Below are 22657 nucleotides of genomic sequence, written 5' to 3' on the forward strand. Positions count from 1 at the left end.
GCCCGGATGTCTGAGGTCGCCTCTCTCGCGCGCCCGCCCCTCCCCTGCACCCCCTCCCCGCCCTGCCACACATGCACTTGCTGCGTCTCAACCTCCTCCTCGGCTCCAATTAATTTCTATTTTGACAGTAACTGTGGCTGGAGGCGGCGCTGCTGGGGGTGCCCAGGACCCGCGGAGGCGGCGGGCTGCAGTCAGACCGCGGCGCGGGGGCGGAGTGGGGGGCCGGGCAGAGCCACCCTCCGCTCGGGGCTCCGCGTCTTTTTTCTTTCTTTTTTCTCTTTGCCTCCTCCAGGATTTAAAGGGACAGCCCCGGCCGAGGCGAGGGGCCAGGCGGCCGCCGTTTCTCCGGTCTCCAGACGCCCTCTGCGGCCCGGCCGGACCCGCCGGCACCCGGAGCACAGGCTCCAGACCGCCGGGTATTTTTAGGTCCACACCCGGCCCAGGACACCGGGGCGGCAGAGCTTGGCTCGGTCGCCCCGGCGCACGGCTATTTTTACAGACTCCGATTGGGGGAGGAAATAAAACAACTCAGCAACTGCTTTTCCAACCGAAAGTAGGGAGCAAGGAGTCGGGGCGAGAAGTTTCCCAAATGCTCTCGGAATTCCAGAGAGCTCAGAAAGACACCTCTCCGACACGAGAAACCGCAGGCGCGCAGCACTCCAGGGCTCCCAAATCCCTGCGGGCCTCCCCGCCCTGGAGGCCGCTCAGGCGCAGGGCCCCCAACCGCTCGCCGGCCAGGGTACCCCTCAAGCTGCACAGCGCTTGCCAGGGACCGGCCTCGGGCCACCCGTCACTTGCCTGGACTGCCTGGAAGGCGTCCTTCGGAAGCATCCAATCACCCAGCTACGCAGCCAAAGGGCGGGCACTAGAAGGACTTGACTCCACCCGGTCCCTCCAAGCCCCGCCTCCGCGGATACTGTACCCGCTGGAGAGTCTCGGTGGGAAGCGCAGCAAGCGCCGAGCGGTGATGGACAGCGCAAAGGGCCCATCCGAGGGAAGAGGAGGGGGTCTCGGTCCAGGAGCGAAGGCGTGAACTGTCGCTGGCTAGGCGACTCCTGGGCAGATGTTCCGGCCACCAGCAGGCCGGGGCACACTGGCGCTCAACCTTTTTACAACTCCCGCCTTCCGCATTCCCTGCAGACATAGAAACCCTTGCCCGCCGTGGCTTGCCCGACCTCTGCGACTGTACCCTCTGATGTCAGCGGATCCTCTCCGGGACTCTTTCTTCAAAGGCGCCGAAGTTTTCGGTCCTCAAAGTCTTACAGGGACTGCGCTTACCTGAGCCGTGCGAGGCTCCCAGGACAGGCGAGAAAGCGAATCTCTCCCTCCTGTTTCCATTCTGGCCACCGACTAATGAACGGACAGTGGGACTGCTGCTGTCTGCGTAGTGTCTCTATTGAAGATACTCGATGACATCCTTACAGGATTCACGAAAATTAATTTGTGGACCTTTTGCTTGGCGCTTCGTACCAGTGTCGCTCACTAGAAATTTTCGTCGTTTCATTCGTTCGTGTAATAAATGCACATTGCATGGCACCACTTGGGTGTAATGAAAACAAGGGAAAAGGCTCTGGAATAGGATGTGACAGCGGAAATCTAGGCACAAACATGAAAGGGTGAGCTGAAACGTACGGTTGTGTACATCATGTTTCACTGGACAGAGAGGCCTGGCTTTTCCTAATAAGAAAACAGCATTTATTTGACAGTTTGAACAGCCAGCTTATCCAAACTGTTCAAAAGCAGTTTGAAGAAGTCTAGGGAAGTCTGTTGTGGAAACTAAGATTTTTCAGATTCAGGATGTCAGACTTCCAAGTAGCTAAAGCGAAATAACATCCTTGCTTTAAGCAGCCCTGGGAGCCTTTGCCCCTCCCAAATTAGGTTGTCTGTCTCCCTGCTAAATTAGGTTGTCTGCCTCACTTCCTTTCATTAAAGGGTCTTCAGCCATTTGGAGGACTACTGACCCAGCTGATGTGGTCAAGCTTCTAAGCCAGAAGCATGGGAGTACCTGGGGGATGTGAGCCCTGCAAGACACCTGCAGATGAAAGGAATGCAGTACAGGGAGTGAGGGCAGCCATGGCCATGAAAAGGGTGTTTTGTTTAAGAAAAGAGGGATGTGGGTACTAAATTAGAAATGCTTCTGAATAGGAAAGGTTGTCCTCCCTTCTCTGGGTACAGCTGGCTCAGAGCAGGTGTTCCATAGCTGGGGATCACTGAATGGCTTTCCATGTCACGAGCTGTGGAGGAAGGTTCCATGTTCTAGACAGTGAGCCACAGGTCTTCTGAACCTAATCACCACAGGCAAAAGTTTTATAAATTTAAGAGCAATCAGGATGAGAATGGTCTGCATTAGTGATATTATGGAATATTCTTAAAGAGAGCAGCTATTACACCACGTTCACGATTTTTATTCAGTTGTCTTTTTTCCAACAAGACTTTGAGCTCCTTACCCATCTTGGTATCCTCAGTGCCTAACACACTTGGCACCTGTTAGGTGCTCATTAAAGATTGATAAACCAAATGAATGCAAAGTTATTTTAGAATGGTGGAGTAAGCAGGGCAACACATACAGAGAGAAATCCAGTGCACTTTGTAAGACTCACTTGCAATTTACTTGTTTATATGGAAGTGCAACTGTAAACTTTGCCGTAAACAATAGGATTTATTGGCTCGTGCCAGACTTCCCTCTTTAACAGCCATGTAACCTAGAAAAGCATGTTATTCAACTCCTCAGTGCCTCCATTTCCAAATCTATCAAAAGGAGATAAGAATGGGGACTTCGCTACACCTTAGGGATGCTGGGATGACCAGATGAGAAAAAGCGTGGGCAAGTATTACCTCGTGAACAGCATTCATTAAGGGGCTACTGTGGATCAAGCACTGTGCATTGTAAATTGTCAATATTAGTTATTGGAATACATTTTTCAGAAATTATCTGAGAATGGGGTTCAAATATTTATCTATGCCCCAAGGGTGGTGAGAGGCTGATTCAAGAGAAAAGAAAAGGGGAGAATTAACATTTACAGAGCCATTTCTAGAATCAGAATCATGGCATGCATTGTTATATGTTCCTCAGGACAACTGTGTGCAATGCATTTTGTTATGACCATTTATAGATGAGAAGTCTGAAATCAATAGCAATGGTAATGACCAAGGTCCTGAAGCTGGGAAGTGGCAGAGGCATCTTTGGGACCCAGGTTTGTGAGTTCAGGAATCCATCAGCGGCCCATCCTGCAATGCTGCTTTTAGAAGAGGAAAGAGGTAAGAGCCTTTAAGGAAAAGAGGCTAAAGAGAATTTCAAGAAAACAATGGTCTGGGCTTCCCTGGTGGCGAAGTGGTTGAGAGTCCGCCTGCCGATGCAGGGGACACAGGTTCGTGCCCCGGTCCGGGAAGGTCCCATATTCCGCGGTGCGGCTAGGCCCGTGAGCCATGGCCGCTGAGCCTGCGTGTCCGGAGCTCCGCAACAGGAGAGGCCACAACAGTGAGAGGCCCTCAGGTTGTTTGTTTTTTTTTTGAGATTGAGTTGTATGAGCTGTTTATATATTTTGGATATTAACCCCTTAGTGGTCATATCATTTGCAAACTTTTCTTCCATTCTGTAGGTTGTCTTTTTCATTTTGTCAATGGTTTCCTCTGCTATGCAAAAGCTTTTAAGTTTAATTAGGTCCCATTTGTTTATTTTTGCTTTTATGTCCTTTGCTTCAGGAGACAGATCCAAAAAAATATTGCTGTGATTTCTGTCAAACAGTGTTCTACCTATGTTTTCTTCTGTGAGTTTTATAGTATTCAGACTTACCATTTAGGTCTTTAATCCATTTTGAGTTTATTTTTGTATATAGTTTTAGATAATGTTCTAAATTCATTCTTTTACATGTATACGTCCAGTTTTCCAGCACCACTTATTGAAGAGACTGTCTTTTCTCCATTGTATACTCTTGCCTCCTTTATTGTGGATTAATTGACCATAAGTGCATGGGTTTATTTCTGGGCTCTCTATCCTGTTCCATTAATCTATGTGTCTGTTTATGTACAAGTAGTATACTGTTTTGATTACTGTAGCTTTGTGGTATAGTCTGAAGCCAGGGCACATGATTCCTGCAGCTCTGTTCTTTCTCAAGACTCTTTTGGCTATTTGGGGTCTTTTGTGTTCCCATGCAAATTTTAAATTATTTGTTCTAATTTTGTGAATAACACCATTGGTATTTTAATAGGGATTTCATTGAATCTTAGATTGCCTTGGGTAGTATGGTGATTTTAACAATATTAATTCTTCCAATCCATGAACTTGGTATATCTTTCCATCTGTTTGTGTCATCTTAAATTTCTGTCATCAGTGTCATGGTTTTCCAAGCATAGATCTTTTATCTCCTCAGGTAAGTTTACTCCTAGGTATTTTATTCTTTTTGATGTGAATATAAGTGGGATTGTTTCCTTAATTTCTCTTTCTGATAATTCATTGTTAGTGTATAGATATGCAACAGATTTCTTTCTATTATTTTGTATCCTGCAACTTTACCAACATCATTGATGAGTTCTAGTAGTTTTTTGGTGGAGTCTTTAGGATTCTCTATGTATGGTATCATGTCATCTGCAAACAGTGACAGTTTTAATTTTCCCTTTCCAATTTGGATTCCTTTTATTTCTTTTCCTTATCTAATTGCTGTCGCTAGGACTTGCAATAATATGTTGAATAAAAGTGGTGAGAGTGGGCATCGTTGTCTTGATCTTAGAGGAAATAATTTCAGCTTTTCACTGTTGACTATGATGTCAACTGTGGGCTCATCATATATGGCCTTTATTATGTTGAGGTACGTTCCCTCTATGCCCACTTTCTGGAGAGGTATTATCATAAATGAATGTTGAATTTTGTCAAAGGCTTTTTCTGCATCTATTGAAATAATCATATGGTTTTCATTCTTCAGTTTGTTAATTTAGTGTATCACGTTGTTGATTGGAAGATATTGGACCATCCTTGCATCCCTGAGTTAAACCCCATTTGATCATGTTGTATGATCCTTTTAATGTATTGTTGGATTTGGTTTCCTAATATATTATTTTGAGAATTTTTGCATCTCTGTTCATCAGTGATATTAGCCTGTAGTTTTCTTTTTTGCATGTGTTTTTGCATGTATCTTTGTTTGGTTTTGGTATTAGGGTGATGCTGGGCTCATAGAATGAGTTTGGAAGTGTTCCTTCCTCTGCAATTTTTTTGAAATAGTTTGAGAAAGATAGGTGTTAACTGTTCTCTAAATGTTTGGTTGAATTCACCTGCAAAGCCATCAGGTCCTGAACTTCAGTTTGTTGGGAGTTTTTAAATTGCTGATTCAATTTCATTACTGGTAATTGATCTGTTCATATTTTCTGTTTCTTTTTGATTCAGTCTTGGGTGATTGTACATTTCTAGAAATTTGTCCATTTCTTCTAGGTTGTCCATTTTATTGGCATATGGTTTTTTGTAGCAGTCTCATATGATCTTCTGCAGTGCTGTGATTTTGGTTGTAATTTCTCTTTTTTTCATTTCTAACCTTATTAATTTGGGCCCTCTCTCTTTTTTTTCTTGATGACTCTGGCTAAAGGTTTATCATTTTATTTATCTTTTCTCAGAACCAGCTCTTAGTTTCATTGATCATTTCTATTTTTTTTAGTCTCTATTTCATTTATTTCTGTTCTGATCTTTGTGATTTATTTCCTTCTACTAACTTTGGGTTTTGTTTGTTCTGCTTTTTCTACTTTCTTTAGGTGTAAAGTTAGGTTGTTTATTTGAGATTTCTCTTGTTTCCTGAGGTAAGCTTGTATCACTATAAACTTACCTCTTAGGACTGCTTTTGCTGTGTCCCATAGGTTTTGGATTGTTGTATTTTCATTTGTCTCCAGGTATTTTTTTATTTCTTCTTTGACTTCTTCAGTGAATAATTGGTTGTTTAGTAACATATTGTTAGCCTCCACGTGTTTGTGTTTTTTGCAGGTTTTTTCTTATACTTGATTTCTAGTCTCACAGTGTTGTGGTTGGAAAAGATGCATGATATGATTTCAAGTTTCATAAATTTATCGAGGCTTGTTTTGTGGCCTAGCATGTGATCTATCCTTGAGAATGTTCCATATGCACTTGAAAAGAATATGTACTCTGCTGCTTTTGGATGAAATATTTTATATGTATCATTAAGTCCATCTGGTATAATGTGTCATTTAAGGCCACTGTTTCCTTATTGTTCTTTCTATCTGGATGACCTGTCCATTGATGTAAGTGTGGTGTTAAAGTCCCCTACTATTATTGTGTTACTGTTGATTTCTCCTTTTATGTCCATTAATATTTGCCTTATATATTTAGGTAAAGTTGGGTACATGTATAAATTTATGATTGTTATGTCTTCTTCTTGAATTGATCCCTTGATCACTATGTAGTATCCTTCTTTTTCTCTTTTTATAGTCTTATTTTAAGTTCTATTCTGTCTGATATAAGTATTGCTACTCCAGCTTTCTTTTGATTTCGATTTATGTGGAATACCTTTTTCCATTGCCTCAGTTTCAGTCTGTTTGTGTCTCTAGATCTGAAATGAGTCTCTTGTAGGCAGCATATGTATGGGTTTTGCTTTCGTATCCATTCAGCCACTCTACGTCTTTTGATTGGGGTATTTAATCCATTTACATTTAAAGTAGCTATTGATATGTATGTGCTTATTGACATTTTATAAATTATTTTGGGGTTTTTGTAGTCTTTTTTGTTCCTTTCTTCTTTTTTGCTTTCTTCCCTTTTGATTTGATGACTATCTTTTGTGTTATGTTTGGATTCCTTTTTCTTTTTGGTGTGTGTATCTATTATAGATTTTTGGTTTGTGGTTACCATGAAGTTTATATATAGCAATCTATATATACATGAGATTGTTTTAAGTTGCTGATCTCTTAATTTCAAATGCATTTTAACAACACTTCATTTTTACTCTTCCCCCTTCATGATTACTGTTTTTGACATCATATTTTACATCTACTTGTTTTGTGTATCCCTCAACTGCTCATTGTGGATATAGATGATTTTACTTTTGTCTTTTAACTTTGCTACTAGCTTTGTACATAGTTGATTTACTATCTTTACTGTACATTTGCCTTTATTGATGAGCTTTTTCCTTTCATAGTTTTCATGTTTCTAGTTGTGGCCTTTTCTTTTTTGCTCAGGGAAATTCTTTTAACATTCCTTGTAAAGCTAGCTTGGTGGTGCTGAACCCCTTTAGCTTTTGCTTGTCTGTAGAACTTGTCATCTCATCAACAAACCCGAATGAGAGCTTTGCCGGGTAAAGTATTCTTGGTTGTAGAATTTTCCTCTTAAATCACCTTAAATATATTATGCCACTCTCTTCTGGCCTGCAGAGTTTCTGCTGAAAAATCAACTGATAACCTTGTATGTAACTTGTTGCTTTTCCCTTGCTGCTTTTAATATTCTCTCTTTATCTCTAATTTTTGCCATTTTAATGACAATGTGTTGGTGTGGTCCTCTTTGGGTTGCTCTAATATTTCTTGAGAATAAATGTGGGAAATGAAATTTCTGGGTCAAAATATATACACATTTGTAAGTTAGTTAGCTCTTGTCAAATTGCCTGACAAAATAACGTACCAATGTGCATTCCTGCTGGCAGTATCCAAGAGTGTCTAAGAGTTCACTATATAGAGAGTAAACAGATGGAAAAATATCAGCCTCATTAATAATTTCAAAATGTAGATTAAAACAGGAAGTTTGGCAAGGATAGATTATCTACATTTTAATCTATCTGTCAGTCTACCTATCTTTGCCAAACTTCTTGTTTTAATGTACATTTTGAAATTATTAATGAGGCTGATATTTCTCCATATGTTTTTTTGGCCATAAATATTTTTCTTTTGTTAATTGCTTATTTGTGCCCTTGGCCCATTTCCTAATGGGTTGTTCTTTTTTTTTTTTTTTCTTACTTTTGTAAGAGCTCTTCACATTGTGAGGTTATTAATCCCTTGACTGTCACATATATTGCAAATATTTTTACCACTTTGCCATTAGCTTTTAAATTTTGTTTGTATTGATATCTTTAATATTCTAGGTTACAAAGGAATATATCATCTCTATACATTTCTAATAATATAAGTATATTAGGTTAAAAAAATTAAATTTACCATAACATCCACAAAACACAAGAATTTTACTCTTCTCCCCAGATATAACCACCTTTAACAATTTGTTGATGACTTTCCAAACTTTTGCCATGCATTTCTGTTAAGATTTCTTTTGATGTATAGAAGTTTTAAACATTACTTAGTTGTTTATTTCCTGAAGCTTGATTGAGATGTTACCCACTCTATGACTGGTGTCATATTAGAAACATCTTTCTGACTCCAAAGTGTGTATATATATATTCACCCATATTTTCTCCCAATGTGTTTATGATTTCATTTTTTTCACATACATATCTTTAATTAATCTGGAACTTACTTTGATATTTTCCACATGGATAGATATGATGAGTACTTAAAGAAAAAAAAGCACATCCCAGAATAAAGGGAAATGTACAAAGTTAAGAATTTGCAAAATTAGCTCAAGAAATAGAAGCCTAGTATGGCTGTGGCATAGCCGATCAATACGGGAAAAATAGAAGATACCACTGGAAGAGTAGGTGAGTGAAGATCAGGGAGGAATTTGAAGTTAGAGGCAAGGAGGAGGTCTGAAAGGCTTGGGGACAGGAAGTATCCAACCAGAGCCATTCCCTAGGGCAATGTGAGGACAGATGGGGGTAGGTGCACAGAGCCAGGGAGATGATGAGAAGGCTATTTCAGTGGCTCAGGTGCATGTAACTAGGGTCTAAATTAGGACAGAGGCAGTGGGGATAGGGAGGAGGTGATGATTGTTAGATACCTGGAAGAGTCAACAGGACTTGATGAGTGATTGAATATGGAAGGAAGAAGGGAGTCTGCTGTGACTCCATGACTCTCAAGCCTGGGTGGTTGTCACGAGGACAAAGATTGCTCATCGTATAATTGGAGCTGTTCTGTTCTACACAGCTCTTCTCTCTCTGTTTTCTCAGGTGGTAGGATGAAGAATTTTCCTTTCTTCATTTTACAGACAGGAAAACCAAGGTTTGGCAAGATATGACTTGCCCCAGAGAGACAGGAGAACTGGGTCCCTGTGGCACAATTTGGGTAGAAATGTAGGCAGCAGGGCTCTGGATCTCTGTTATTTCTTGCTGAACGTGGCGAACTCACCTCACCTGTACGCACGGGGTGGGAGCAGTGGGGCAGGTGATGAGGGGATGTGCGCCTGTGTGTCTATGTGCTCCACGGGCATGTGGGTGAGGAGGGTAATACATGCTCCAGATGGGTTTCTCTCTCAGAAGCTGGTGATGGGCACCAGTGCTCCCTGGATGGCTTCTTCTTCCCCAATAAACAATCATATGACACAACGTCTGAAAGCCCAGAAGATTTCCCATCTCCATTGGCCCACAACTCTGACTGCTGCAAAACTGGAGCCAGTAGAGCTATCTCCAGCCCTCTGCTTTCCTCCACCCTCAGTCTCCAGCTCCAGGACTCATGAAACGCCATGAGCTCACTGTGCCTGGCCTGCTTGGCACCAGCTACATGAAGAGGCTGGACATGCTTCTGCCAAAGAAAACCGCGTGGCTGGGCCAGCAACCTGGACTTTCTCCAACAGGCTGGTTCAGCCACACTACACCTCAAGGCTCCATCCCTCCCAGGGGTCTGCTACTCCCATCAGGGCCCTGATCTGAGGGACCCTGAATAGGATCCACCCTTACCAAAAAGGAAGTCATGTTTCCCAGGGACTATTACCTTCTCTCCAAGTTGCAGATAAGCCAGGAACAGTGCATGGAGTGAAAGGAGGCCTGGCAGTTTCTAACCTGCAGAAATCTATCCTTTGAAGTTCAGTTGATTTTTCATCTGCTCTGTGACTTCTTACCCAAATTCCACCCAAAAGCACTGACCACCTGCTTCTCTGTGCTCCCATAGCAAGTGTGTGCAGTGTTATTTATAGCCCTTGTTGCCTGAAAGCAAATAGGTTCTGTCTTTTGTGGCAGGTCTGATTGATGCATAGTGATTACCTGGTTGCTGTGTCTAGAAGGATGCTGAGGCCATATGCAAACACAACAGGAAACTTGCCATCATTCTTTAGGAAAGGCAACAGTAGTGGGTGGTGGCCAGGTACCATGCAACTGTGTCTGCCAACCCAGACTGCCACACTGCACTGCCCCCCGTCACCACGATGGTCCCCAATCACCATGTGAGCAGTTTGGGGACAGGACTGCATTTGCTCACCTTTGTATCTCCAGTGCCTTGTACAGTGCCTGGCACTTAGTAGTTGCTCAAGAAATATTTGCTGAGTGAATAGTTGGTTAAAAGTTTCCATAATCCTTACCATAGAGTGGAGCAAATGGACCCACCCTAGCTATAGACAAGTGGGGATTAGACAAACTCGACACCCCTTCTGGCCCATGGGGAGGCCACTCCTTCTCTGGACACTCGAGTCTCTCCTGTAATCTTACAGGAATCTTGATGTCATCATGCCTAACAAGGCCTTGTTATAGCTTTATTCGTTTGTCAGCAACTTGTCTCCACATTAGTAGCTTGAAGTTACTTTAACCCACAGCATGCCTAGTAGGTTGGCTTTTGTACGCATTTAGTAATTCCTGATTGAATGAATTAATGTGTCTTCTTCTGACTCTCTACCTGCCAGTTACTCTTGTGTTTGTAGAAAAGTGCGCCACCCACTGTTTGGTTTAATATCCGGTAGTAAATGAATCGCCATGTTACATAATTGTACTTCTTCCCTCTTATCAAGCAGTGACCATCTTAACTGAGTTTATAAATATTTACTGAATCATAGAATTTTAAGTTGGAATGCACCATACAGTTGAAAGCTTATTTTAAAACTGAGGAAACTGAGACCCTAATTACTGACAGGGTTGCTATCTCCTCTCACCACCCTGCCTTTTTCATTCATTCACTCAATAATTTTTTAGAGTGAACATTTAACAAAAGCCATTTATTATAGGTAGTTTTTGGAAGAACACAGAGCAAACTGTACTTCTTAATATTTTGATATCTCATTTGTGTTTCTGTGAGCTTTTAGACAAAACCAACTTTATTTCTTTTTTTGTACATAAATGTTTATAACATCATTATTCATAATAGCAAAAAACTAGAAACAACCCAAATGTCCATCAACAGGTGAATGAATAAACAGATGTCCATATATCCATGCAATGAAGTACTACTCTGCAATTAAAAGGAACATACTACTGAAACATGCAACAAAAGTGATGAATCTCAAAAACATTCTGTTGAGTGAAAGAGGCAGGAAACAAAGGGGTGCATACTGTATAATTCCCTTTATATACAATTCTAGAAAAAGCAAACTATAGTGAAAGGAAGCAGATCAGTGATTACCTACAGTTTGGGGTACTAGAGAGCAATAATTAATATAATGCTATAGTAACTAAACATTATGTTATAGGTCACACTACAGATAAACAGATGAGTCAAATAGAGAGCCAAGAAACAGTTCTACACATGCGTTAACTTGCTTTATGACGGAGGCATTACTACTACTCAGTGGTGAAAAGATAATGCTAGGCCAAGTGGATATCCATATGTAAAAATGAACCTTGACCCCTACCTACCTCACATTATACACAAAATACCTCATATCATACACAAACATTAATTCTACAGAAAAATACAGAAGATTTTTTCATTACAGAGAGACAAATTTTTCTTAAATAGGGTACAGAAAAACTCTAACCAAAAGGAAGGATAGATTGATAAATTAGACTTCATTAAAGCTAAGAATATCTTTTAATCAAAAGACAAGATAAAAGTAGAGTGAAAGAGCCAGCCAGATTGGGAGAAGATATGTGTATATTCTGACTAATATCTAGAACATATAAAGGACTCCTATTATCGATATGAAAAAGATTGACAAGCCAATTTTTTTAATAATGAACATTATTTTAAAATAATGAACAAGAATAGACATACAGAAAGCTACTGTCAACATCGTTATGCATCAGAGATACATCTACCCTTTGCCCCTCCCAATCATAAGGACTAAAATTAAAAGTACCGATAATACTAAGTGTTAGCGAGAATGCAAAGCAACTTGAACTCTCACACATTGCTGGCAGAAGTGTAAATTTGATGCTACCACTTTGGGATATACTTTAGCTATGCCAATGTACATCCATGTAAAAATCTGTCAAGGTGTACACTTGGAATTTGTGCATTTTACCATCTGTAAGTTACATCTCAATAAACAAGAAAAATCATAAAAATCAGAGGACATGAGACAATAGGAGAAATTTGAACACAAAATGTATATTTGCCCATATGAAGGAATTAGTGTTAATTTCGTAGGTGCAAGAACAGTAGTCACGTAGACAAAACCAACTTTATTTATTTATTTATTTTAGTTTTATTTTTCCTCTTTAATTGTACCATGCATGCACCTAGCAAAGTAGCCTTACGGTATTTAAAGAAAATTTGATAGGGCTACAATATAAAATCCACAAATCCACCATTACAATGGGAGATTTCAACACATTTTGTTAAACTGCTAACAAGTCAAGCAGATAAAAATTCACTAAATATGTTGAATATATAAACAATAAAATTGAACGAACAGAAGTTTGACTGTACATAATTCTCCTTTCTACGACAGAGAGTACAAAATCTTCTTCAAAACTGTCTTAGTTATCCACTGCTGCACAAACTCAACAGTGTAAAACAAAAATAAGCATTTTTTAAATCTCTAAGTGTCTGTGGGTCAGGAATTCAGGAGCAGCTTGGCTGGGCGGTTTTGCCTCAATATGTCTCATGAGATTCAGAGAGATGCTGTCAGTGGCTACGGTCTTCTTGACTGGAGCTGGAGGATCTGCTTTCAAACAGGTTCACCCACATAACAAGTAAACTGGTGCTAGTAGTTGGAAGGAAGCCTCAGTTCCTTCCCATGTAGGACTTTTCACAGGGCTGCTTGAGTGTCTTCATGACATTGCAGCTCGCTTCCCTCAGTGTGAGCAACCTCAGTCCAAAAGATGGACACTGCAATGTGTTTCACGATGTAGCCTCAGAAGTCCCATACTGTCATTTCTGCAACGTCATATTGGTTGTACATAACAGCCCTATTATTCAATGTGGGAGGGGACTACCCCAAAGAATAAGCACCTTGAGATGAGAATAATTGGGGACCACCTTGGAGACTAACTACCGTAAGCACACATGTAACATTTACAAACATTGATGATATACTAGTCACGGAGCAAATTTCAAACAATAGCTATCATACAGGCAAGATTCTTTGATCACAATGCAATTAGGTTAGAAGATAATAACAAAAATGTACACTAAATACTGCTATTTGGAAATGATTAACACACTTCCAAATAACTCATAGGTCAAAGAAGAAATCTCAATGGAAACTTAAAAATACTCAGAATTGAATGATAATGAAAACATATGAAATGCAGTGAAAATAGTTCTTCAAGGATAAGTTTTTTGTGTTTTTGTTTTTGCCATGCTGTGGCTTACGGACTGTTAGTTCTCTGACCAGGGATCAAACCCGGGCGCTTGGCAGTGGAAGCGCCAAGTCCTAATAACTGGACCGCCAGGGAATTCCCAAGGATAATTTATAGCCTTACCTATTTATATTTAAAAAGAGGAAAAGCCAAAAATTTAAAAACTACATTTCCAATTTTTTTTTCCACTGTAACAACTCCTTTAATTTGCAGTGATAATTGATTTGTATATTTTTTGCCTCTGAGTCCTTGTGGGACTTTTTTTTTTATTCAAACAGAAAGTCACAAAAATTATAATCGTCCTCATCAGTTCACTCAGTCCCATGTAATTAATTTTTTTGTCACCTTGATCTTTTGTTAGCACTTTTGTGAATTCATCAGTTTTCCATTAGAGTTCTGAAAATGCTTATTCATTCAGTTCAGCAGTATAGTCAGTTACCAGAAACCTGTACTTGTCAGAGTCTTTTCCATGAATTCCTTGAAGATGAAACCCTTTTATAGGAACATTTTTGCAAAAGCATCAGAGTACACCCAGAACTGTCTGTAATGGACAAAAGACTTAAAAATGACCACAGTTAAAGATTTGATGAAAGTTCATAATAATGCAATTGACAAGGAAATTTAGTTATTTCTGAGATATACATTTTAAAGTAATAACTAGAATTATAACATAACATTATACCAGAACATATAAGATTTTTAGAAATTTCATGTAATGTCTGAAACATTTATGTTAACATATTTCCATACAAATAACCCAAAGAAAGTTTAGTATTAGTTGTTTTTGTTTGTTTGTTTATACTGTAGGTTCTTATTAGTCATCAGTTTTATACACATCCGTGTATACATGTCAATCCCAATCGCCCAATTCAGCACACCACCATCCCCTCCCCACCGCGGTTTTCCCCTCTTGGTGTCCATACGTTTAGTCTCAACTTCTGCCCTGCAAACGGGTTCATCGGTACCATTTTTCTAGGTTCCACATATATGCGTTAATATACGATATTTCTTTTTCTCTTTCTGACTTCCTTCACTCTGTATGACAGTCTCTAGATCCATCCACGTCTCAACAAATGACCCAGTTTCGTTCCTTTTTATGGCTGAGTAATATGCCAAGGTATTTATGTACCACATCTTTTTTATCCATTCATCTGTCGTTGGGCATTTAGGTTGCTTCCATGACCTGGCTATTGTAAATAGTGCTGCAATGAACATTCGGGTGCATGTGTCGTTTTGAATTGTGGTTTTCTCTGGGTATATGCCCAGTAGTGGGATTGCTGGATCATATAGTAATTCTATTTTTAGTTTTTTAAGGAACCTCCATACTGTTCTCCATAGTGGCTGTATCAGTTTACATTCCCACCAACAATGCAAGAGGGTTCCCTTTTCTCCACACCCTCTCCAGCATTTGTTGTTTGTAGATTTTCTGATGAAGCCCATTCTAACTGGTGTGAGGAGATACCTCACTGCAGTTTTGATTTGCATTACTCTAATAATTAGTGATTTTGAGCAGCTTTTCATGTGCTTCTTGGCCATCTGTATGTCTTCTTTGGAGAAATGTCTATTTAGGTCTTCTGCCCATTTTTGGATTGGGTTGTTTGCTTTTATAATATCAAGCTGCATGAGCTGTTTATATATTTTGGAGATTAATCCTTTGTCTGTTGATTCGTTTGCAAATATTTTCTCCCATTCTGAGGGTTGTCTTTTCATCTTGTTTATGGTTTCCTTTGCTGTGCAGAAGCTTTTAAGTTTCATTAGGTCCCATTTGTTTACTTTTGTTTTTATTTCCGTCACTCTAGGAGGTGCATCAAAAAAGATCTCACTGTGATTTATGTCAAAGAGTGTCCTTCTTGGCTTCCCTGGTGGCGCAGTGGTTGAGAGTCCGCCTGCCGATGCAGGGGACACGGGTTCGTGCCCCGGTCCGGGAAGATCCCACATGCCGCAGAGCGGCTGGGCCCGTGAGCCATGGCTGCTGAGCCTGTGCGTCCGGAGCCTGTGCTCCACAACAGGAGAGGCCACAACAGTGAGAGGCCCACGTACCACAAAAAAAAAAAAAAAAAAAAGAGTGTCCTTCCTATGTTTTCCTCTAAGAGTTTTATAGTGCCTGGTCTTACATTTAGGTCTCTAATCCATTTTGAGTTTATTTTTGTGTATGGTGTTAGGGAGTGCTCTAATTTCATTCTTTTACACATAGCTGTCGAGTTTTCCCAGCACCACTTATTGAAGAGGCTGTCTTTTCTCCATTGTATATCCTTACCTCCTTTGTCATAGATTAGTTGACCATAGGTGCATGGGTTTATCTCTGGGCTTTCTATCTTGTTCCATTGACCTATGTTTCTGTTTTTGTGGCAGTACCATATTGTCTTGATTACTGTAGCTTTGTAGTATAGTCTGAAGTCAGGGAGTCTGATTCCTCCAGCTTCCTTTTTTTCCCTCAAGACTGCTTTGGCTTTTCGGGGTCTTTTGTGTCTCCATACAAATTTTAAGATTTTTTGTTCTAGTTCCATAAAAAATGCCATTGGTAATTTGATAGGGATTGCATTGAATCTGTAGATTGCTTTGGGTAGTACAGTCATTTTCACAATCTTAATTCTTCCAATCCAAGAACATGGTATATCTCTCCATCTGTTGGTGTCATCTTTAATTTCTTTCATCAGTGTCTTATAGTTTTCTGCATACAGGTCTTTTGTCTCCCTAGGTAGGTTTATTCCTAGGTATTTTATCCTTTTTGTTGCAATGGTAAATGGGAGTGTTTCCTTAATTTCTCTTTCAGATTTTTCATCATTAGTGTATAGGAATGAGAGATTTCTGTGCATTAATTGTGTATCCTGCAACTTTACCAAATTCATTGATTACCTCTAGTAGTTTTCTGGTAGCGTCTTTAGGATTCTCTATGTATAGTATCATGTCATCTGCAAACAGTGACAGTTTTACTTCTTCTTTTCCAATTTGTGTTCCTTTTATTTCTTTTTCTTCTCTGATTGCCGTGGCTAGGACTTCCAAAACTATGTTGAATAATAGTGATGAGAGTGGACATCCTTGTCTTGTTCCTGATGTTAGAGGAAATGCTTTCAGGTTTTCACCATTGAGAATGATGTTGGCTGTGGGTTTGTCGTATGTGGCCTTTATTATGTTGAGGTAGGTTCCATCTATGCCCGCTTTCTGGAGAGTTTTTATCATAAATGGGTGTTGAATTTTGTCAGAAGCTTTTTCTGCATCTATTGAGATGATCATATGGTTTTTCTACTTCAATTTGTTAATATGGTGTATCACATTGATTGATTTGCATATATTGAAGAATCCTTGCATCCCTGGGATAAATCCCACTTGATCATGGTGTATGATCCTTTTAATGTGTTGTTGAATTCTGTTTGCTAGTATTTTGTTGAGGATTTTTGCATCTATATTCATCAGTGATATTGGTCTGTAATTTTCTTTTTTTGTAGTATCTTTGTCTGGTTTTGGTATCAGGGTGATGGTGGCCTCATAGAATGAGTTTGGGAGTGTTCCTCCCTCTGCAATTTTTTGGAAGAGTTTGAGAAGGATGGGTGTTAGCTCTTCTCTAAATAAAACCAACTTTAAATGTAGGTAATATTAGCAGGACCACTCACCAGGTTCACTTCAAATTCCTCCCCAAACCATACAGCCCTTCAACAAGAATTTACCAACAACCTAATATGTGTATTAACCAAGTATCACCTGTTATGCAAAAGAAATAGAAAACACAACCCATGCCCTCCAAGTACTTTTTTCTGCAATTACCTAGAGCTTTAAACATTTGCTATAGGTTGTCAAAGCTACAATAGCATCTCAATTATGCGGTATGCTACACAAGCAGATTTTCTTAAAATTTAAAGCTTAACCCTCCAGCCATCTGAAGTTAAAACATATATATATATATTATTCTATAAGTTAGAAAGAAAACCTACATACACATTTTTAAACAGTAAATACTCAGTGTACCCCACCCCCTCTTCAGGATGCTGAGGCTTCTTCCTGAACATTCCTAGGCTCAGGAACAAAGCCCTGATAGTCCCAGGGTTTACTGAGTTGTGCGGGGCTTGACCATGCTGAATGGCCTTAGGAAGCCATAGATTTTGAGTACTTCCATATAATTTTGGAAGTACTTCTGCCTCCATTTTTACTGCAAACTGTTGGCTGTCATTTCATTTTGCTGATCTTCCTGCTTTTTGCTGTTTCTATTTGGGGCTCTTCAAGAGAGCCACTCTGCGTAAACCCTTGGCCACTGTTTTCCTTCTGCTTTTCTCTGCCTCTTTTCCTTTAGCCCAGGTCATTTACTGGATCCTCCCCAGAACTGGCATCATGGGCATTGGACGTGTGCAGTCACACGAGACACCACACTCAGAAGGGCCCGCCCTTGGTTCAATGTTCTGCTGTAGCTGTCTTGACACTCTTAGTAACTTTGTCTTTGAATTTGTGTGTTATAAGTAACATCCGATGGGATGATGGAGGCTGGGCATGAGAGAGGAGATATGCTGAGTATGCTGAGTAGAAAGAACAGGGACTTCCCTGGTGGCGCAGTGGTTAAGAATCTGCCTGCCAATGAAGGGGACATGGGTTTGATCCCTGGTCCGGGAAGATCCCACATGCTGCGGAGCAACAAAGTCCCTGTGCCACAACTACTGAGTCTGCACTCTAGAGCCCGTGGGACACAGCTACTGAGCCCATGTGCCGCAACTACTGAAGCCCACACATCTAGAGCCCGTGCTCTGCAACAAGAGAAGCCACGACCATGAGAAGCCCACACACCGCAAAGAAGAGTAGCCCCTGCTCACTGCAACTAGAGAAAGCCCACGCACAGCAATGAAGACCCAACGCAGCCAAAGATAAAATAAAATTGAAAAAAAAAAGGAAAAAAGAACAGGTGGGCAACTCAAATGTCCACCAATGGATGAATGGATAAACAAAATGTGGTCTATACATACAGTGGAATATTATTCAGCCTTTAAGTAGAAGGAAACTCTGACCTGTGCTCCAGCATGAATGAACCTTGAAGACTTTATGCAAAGTGGAACAGATCAGATACAAAAGAACAAATACTGTATGATTCCACTTATGTAAGATTCCTAGAGTAGACAAATTCATACCAACAGAAAGTAGAATGGTGGTTGCCGGGGAATTTGGGGAGGGAGAAATGAGGAGTGATTGTTTGGTTCTGGACATGGATAGTGGCGATAGTTGTACAACATTGTGAATGTACTTACTGCCACTGAATTGTACACTTTAAAGTGGTTAGAATAATAAGATTTATGTTACATATATTTTACCACAATTTAAAAAAAAATAACAGGTGGGAATGCTAATCTGTGCCCCTATCTCTTTTTTAAAAAAATAGATCTTTATTGAAATATAATGAGAAAGAGAAATTAAGGAAATGCCCCTATCTCTTTACCATCTCCCTTCTCCACCTAGAGGTGTGCGTATCCTGGAAAAATGGAAAGATGATTTACGCCTTCAGTTCAAGCCTGGACAGGAAAAAAGACAGAGGAAATGAAGGTGAGGAGGTGGTGTCATTCATCAAGGCTATGGTGCCAGTTGAAGGGTTGTTTTCAGAGATGCACTTGAGGGCTTTCTGATGATGGCAGAATAGAGCTGGATGTTCAGGGAGGAGAAATGACTTACCAGGTCCTCTCAGCTCGTGGATGGCAAGGACAGTGATGGAGCCAGAGGCAGGCTGGCTCCCAATCCAGGGCTGTTTCCTCTTGACTGAAGCTTTTCATGTGATTGCAGCCATGAAGGAGATGGCACGTGAGTCAGCAACTACAGCGAAACTCGATAGGGACTCTAAGGAAAGTAGACACAGCGGGCTCTGCTTCCCAGGGCTGGACCGGAGGGGACTTTGGGATGAATAGCTAAGGAGTTTATAACATAAGGCAAGGAGCCCGGGACAGGCATCCTGGGTGGAAGTAACAGCATGCACCATAGGACACAGCAGCATCCTGGGCAGCGTTTCCGCGGGAGCACCATTAATCATTTGACTCAGGACTGTTCCAGGCTTAGCAGGACGTTTAGTGTCTCCCATCCCTGCTCACTAAATTCCATAAGCACCCCCCAGTCACTGTGACAACCTCATGCACCTGACACATTTCCAAATGCCACCAGGGGGTAGGTACCACCCCTAGCTAACTTCTGGTGGGTCTAGTTTTAGGACGCATGCAGGGGGCTGACCAGAGCAGTCACCCAGGGCCCCTCATTCAGAAGGGCCCTGCATGAGGGGTTTAAGGCTCTGAGGGTACCATCTGGAAATTCTTGATCCTTTTTTCTTTGAATTTGTGTTTTGTGAGTAGAGTCTGTGGCCAATGAAGAATGTGCTGAAGGCTTGCAGCCTCTGTTCCTGTGCAGTCCCACCTCCCATTGCCTCCCCACTCCATGCCCCTGGCACCTCAGGTTCCACCCAGTTCCCCCCCCCACTCCTATCACTTGACCCCATTACATTGGTGGGGGACGGGAGTCAGGTTCTGTATTGCCCTCCAGCCCCAGCGGAGGCCAAGTCAAACTCAGAGAGGGCCAAGGTTGAGTGCAGCCTCCTCGGCGTCTCTGGACAGGACAAGGCAGTGGCCACCACTGCCCTGGGCTGGCAGTGCCACGGCACATTGTGGAGTGACTCAGCAGGGGCCCCTTGCCCACCTCCAGTGCAGGCACCCAGCTTCTCTTTGGTTGCAATCCCTTAGCGTTTGCCCTTCCACCTGTGGGTTGGGCGGAGGCACACAGGAAGGGAGACTGATTCCCCACCCCCAGCAGGGGCCCTGCATTTTGCACTGGACCTACAAGTTACAGAGCCAGCTCTGCGTGTATAATAGTGTCAGCAGTGGACACAGAGAGAAGGGGATGCTTTCAGGAAATGGTTTGACGTGGACTCCATAGGTTTTAGTGACTGATTTATATATGGAGGGAGAGGGAGGATTTTAAGAAGACAGCTTCCCCATTTTTAGCCCAGAAATAGAGAAAGATCAGTTTGTTTGAAGGCGGTATGGAAATGTGGGGAGAAATAATAAGTTTACTTTGGGACATATTTATTTTGAGATTGTTGTGGAGAAATCCACAGAACATTTGGAAATTAGGTCAGGAGCCCAGGAAAGAAGTCTAATTGAAAGAAATAGATTTGTGAGTTGTAGGTGTATGGAAGGTATTTGAAGTTAAGGGAACAAAAGAGAAGGGCCAGGACAAGATGTGGTGGCTGGAAGAGGGGCAAGGATGCTGCAGGGACTGAAAGTGAGATTCAGACAGAAACATGGGCATTGAATTTGCTCACTAGAAAGTCAACAAGTAACTTAGAGCTGCACTGCCCAATACAATTGCCACTAGCCACATGTAGCAATTAAAATTAAGTCAAACTTAAATAAAGTTTAAAATTCAGTTCCACGAGCCACATTGCATGTTCTCCGCAGCCACACATGGCTAGTGGCTATCATACTGGACCACTCAGAATAGAACATGACCACGCTCACAGAATACTCTGCTGGACAGCACTATTCTGGGGAGTGGCACGAGCAGAAGCAAGGCTGCAGTGGGCTGGAAAGTGGGGGGACATGAGGATGAGAGGGGTCAGTTTGGAGTACAGGTTCCTCACCGCCATGCCTGGATGCACTGGTTTGCCCAGCTGCCGCTGTGAGCTACACTGAGAACTGAAACTGTCCAACGAGATGCTTTTGTGGGAAAGCTGGTGGAGAAAATTGTATTCTCCAGACTTCTTTAGGTAGAACATTGTATTTGGTAAGAATTTCCCTTGGGGTAGAAATTGAGGTGGTGTGTTGGCTCACGGGTAACATGACTGCCCTGCTGAAGGCGACAGTATATCCTGGGTGTGCAGGCGAGGGAGCCATGGGGAGAGAAGCAGAGGGTGGGGACAGGGATGAGAGAGGGGGGTGGGTGTGGCTGGACGATGTGCTGGGACAGACATCCCCTTAACCCTCCAGATCTTCAGGAAACATCCATGAAAACCACAGAATACCCAGTGTCAGTGGGGTTTCTGTGGGGAGCAGAGAAGGTACAATGTTGACCACTTAGACATCATGGGGAGACCACAGAATCAGGTTCGAGCCAAGCTCATGCAGATCCCCAAGGGGCACTTATAAACGAGTTTATTCTAAAAGAGTTTACAATAAAACTTATGTTGGTTTAATTTTTTTCTTGATTTTTTAATATGCTTCTAAAAAGCAAGCCCTATGTTTTAAAAAATTAATCAGATGCCTATAAACATATGAATATCTAAAGTAACAAAATAAAATATTTATTAAACCTGGCTCAGATCTGTCCATAGAAATGCCTGCCTGGAGATAAGAGCCCCCTGGAGGTGTGAGGAACCCAGAGCCACCTGTAGCCCTGCAGGGCTCATCAAGGGGGCTTTGAAAATTGCATGTGGGTTTTGCCACCCATTTGAGATGGAAATTTCGGGCAAGCGGCACTTTCCTTCTGTCTGTTACTGCAGCCACCCTTCCCTCCCTGCCTCCCTAGAGCGCTATACAGGTACCCACCCCATCCCCTGCAGAGTATTAGGACCAAAACGGTCTGTGGCTCACACAGGACCATGTGATGACGGTGGAGGGCTTCAGAGACATCTTAACCTGGCTGAGGCCTGCGGACTTGTCCAAGCAGTGCCAGGACTGGAGCCCAGGTTCCTGGACACTCCAGATACCCTGGGCTCACTGATTCCACCCTTCCTGGCTGGCAAGGACGTCTCACCTGCTTCAGGCTTGCTTGTTTCTAAATCAGCATCCAACACTACCACCCCCAGCCTCCCGCTGCACACCGTTCATAGGCCTCCGTGCTCGCCGGCAACCGCAAGTCCCCTGCGACGTCCAGGGTGTGCAAGCGCAGTGCCAGGCACTCAGGAAACACAATACACACTTGTCGAATGACCCCTGGCGAGGTGTGCCGGCTCTCGGGAAGCCTTCTTGCCATCGCAAACTCTAGAAATCAGGTTTCCTCCTCTCACCAGCTTATCCCTCAGGTTCTCAGTCTTTTGTCAACCTGGATAAATGCACATCCTGCCTCAAGTCACTCGCTGCCTTGAGTGTTCATTTTCAAAGCAATTTGGAGGCCGGTTGGCATCTGCATGCTCCCAGGTGCGTTTGGAAAGTGCATGAGTGAACTCAGAAGGT

General features: G+C 41.9%; 1 long non-coding RNA gene across 1 annotated transcript; it reads left to right on the forward strand.

Moving 5' to 3' along the window:
* The first annotated feature begins 1118 nt into the window (after window positions 1–1118).
* LOC141276202 (uncharacterized) lies at window positions 1119–21794 on the forward strand. Its single transcript, XR_012325393.1, has 3 exons — window positions 1119–1616; window positions 3114–3258; window positions 18969–21794. It is a non-coding gene; the product is annotated as an uncharacterized lncRNA (long non-coding RNA).
* Window positions 21795–22657: the final 863 nt, after the last annotated feature.

The sequence above is a fragment of the Tursiops truncatus genome, chromosome 13, assembly GCF_011762595.2.
Source record: "Tursiops truncatus isolate mTurTru1 chromosome 13, mTurTru1.mat.Y, whole genome shotgun sequence".
Taxonomy (NCBI): Eukaryota; Metazoa; Chordata; class Mammalia; order Artiodactyla; family Delphinidae; genus Tursiops; species Tursiops truncatus.